This window comes from Neophocaena asiaeorientalis, unplaced genomic scaffold (assembly GCF_003031525.2).
Source record: "Neophocaena asiaeorientalis asiaeorientalis breed wild unplaced genomic scaffold, Neophocaena_asiaeorientalis_V1.1 scaffold308, whole genome shotgun sequence".
Lineage (NCBI taxonomy): Eukaryota > Metazoa > Chordata > Mammalia > Artiodactyla > Phocoenidae > Neophocaena > Neophocaena asiaeorientalis.
The window spans coordinates 3,459,582-3,462,347 of record NW_020172768.1 but is presented as its reverse complement, the minus strand read 5'-3'; positions in this window follow the sequence as shown (position 1 = coordinate 3,462,347).

Below are 2,766 nucleotides of genomic sequence, written 5' to 3'. Positions count from 1 at the left end.
ACATAGTGACTATACCCTGTGATATTTTCCAGTGAAACAGGCGCTGAGGTGTCATCCTCTCTAACTCATCCAGAATTCTCAACTTTCCAAACAAGAGAAACCAGATGAGCTTTGGTGTCGCTTTGCAGCAGGGGGCTTCTAAGCATAAATAGAAGGGGCCGTATAAATTCTCTACCATGAATCTGTCTCTCCTAGACTGACTATTCAGATGCTGCTCTTACCTCATCGGGTTCAGGGGCTGGTCATTCTGTCTGTACAATGGACTGAGCCCAAGTCACATAGAACCTGTGTATTTGGAAAACCACTGCAAGTGAATCAATAGAGTCTTTTGAAATAAATAGCAAGATTCCCCTGCCTCTTTGTCTGTAGGCCTTACAGGATGGACCGTAGGAAAGATGCAGAAGCACTGCCTCAGTGCTCTTCGCTAATTGGAGGTTGGAGACATTGATTTATGACAGGTGCCTCCCATGATAACACCTTAGGTTGATCTCAGAGCAGAGAATCAGAACGATTTTTTTTTCTCTTCCATGGTTCCTTTCAGAGCTCTTCCTGCAGTAACTCCCCCTCCTAGGATTGCTGAGTTAAGGTAATGTGATCGTATTTTTATGGGTGCAAAAAACAAAGAGGCTCAATGACATGCCAAAGGTCAGATGACAGGATGGGGAAGCAGCACCCAGAACAGGACATAAAAAGCCTGTCCAGTTTCCAGTGGCTTCTAACTCTCATTTTCACATCTAGCTGTTATCTCTTGAGAATTTCTAAGCAATTTGTAATGATTACAATCTTTTCGGTAGACATCATTATTCTCAGGTCAGAGCTGGGAAAACTGGGCACTCAAAGAGTTGCCTCTGCATCCCCTATTCATTCAAGAATCAGAAACAGACCTTGATCATTTTTCACTAATGGTTTAATCTCCAAACCATTGCACTTTTCATGATGTTTATTCAGTTCTGTTTCTAGAATTTCTGTCACCAGAATTGTAGATAATACAGTCTGCTCATAAATAGTCAAAACCCACCTAAATAAGGATGTGCTTCTTTGAGCGAGATGACAATAAGGAGATACCAAGGAAGGTGAAAGCCGTTGTGTTGGGGGGATAAACAATAGATTAAAGGAGAATTGAAAAGCAACATTTGTTTAATATTTCAGCTCTTAAAACTCCCTGAGCCCTTCAGAGCCACTGCAAGTGAAGGAGGTGTTAGAGGCTAGAATCTGAGATAGAGGCCACAGCACTGCCACAGTGCCAGTCTATCCCTCTGCTGCTGTGTGGACAGACGTCTACTAGATGCTCATCAGATACTAATGTGAAAGTGTTTCTTCGCTTCCTTACACGTAAGGAACTTATACTTATTTGGAACCCAGCAAACATTGTTTTTGTGGAAGCAATGTTCTCAATTAGACCAGATTCCTTAGTCCATCCACAGAATTTTATTTAACTAGGAATGTGGTTGAAATACTCTGTGTTTACAATTTTACGTATAATAGAAAACACACCTGTCACCACATCAGTGAACTCATTAGCAATTCAATAATTGAATTTAAAAAATGGTAAAATAAAAACTATTCAGTAGTTTGATATTTAATAAAAATCATATTTCTTTAGAGGACAGTATATTGATGCAAATCATGGCATTTCTGGACCCTGAAAGGTTGTCAGGGCATTTGTCAGGGTTTAAAGTTTGATGGTACAGATTTCCTTTTTTTTTTTTTTTTTTATAAATTTATTTATTTATTTTTGGCTGTGTTGGGTCTTTGTTTCTGTGCGAGGGCTTTCTCTAGTTGCGGCGAGTGGGGGCCACTCTTCATCGCGGTGTGCGGGCCTCTCACTATCGCGGTCTCTCTTGTTGTGGAGCTCCAGACGCACAGGCTCAGTAGTTGTGGCTCACGGGCCCAGTTGCTCCGCGGCATGTGGGATCTTCCCAGACCAGGGCTCGAACCCGTGTCCCCTGCATTGGCAGGCAGATTCTCAACCACCGCGCCACCAGGGAAGCCCCAGATTTCTTTACGTCTAATTTAACTCTAAAGTTATGGATTTCTGTTTCATTGATACAACTATATCACTTAGATTTACACTCACCTGATACAGGTGATCCTTGAACAATGCCGGGGCTAGGAACGCCAATCTCTATGCGATTGAAAATCCACCTATATACCTCTTCAGGTGGCCTTCTGTATCTGCGGTTCCACATCTGCGGGTTCAGCCAGCCATGGATAGCACAGTATTGTAGTACTATTTAATGAAAAAAAAATCCATGTATAAGTGGACCTGCACAGTCCAAACCCATGTTGTTCAAGGGTCAACTGTAATAAGAATGCTGTTGAATAAGGAGAATGTGAGAGACTAGAAGAAAGGGAAGAAAAGAAGAAAGAGGAGGGAATTTCCTAGAAAACTCAAATTAAGAAAAAATTAAAAGGGAGACAAATAGAAATGTGTACAGATATGGAAAGCAGCATGCCTGAAGTAGAATTAACCTAACTGTGAAGAGTGAAAAACAGGAAGAAGGATTTTTCAAATGCATAATATCCCTGAGGGGAAGAGGATGGTGGTAGGGAAGGTTGCAATTCCCCAGTCAACCTCTAGGTGGCAGTGTCAACCCCAGGCAGTTTGGCTGTTCTATGACTTGGGTAAAAGAAGGCTAGTTTCAGCTAGGTTTTCTTTTGTACTGTGTTGTCTGAACCCAGGTAGAGTTTTGCATTAACTAAGCATATTAACACAAGACTTTGATTCCTCTCATGGGTTTCGCTGGAATGACATACCAACCCTTC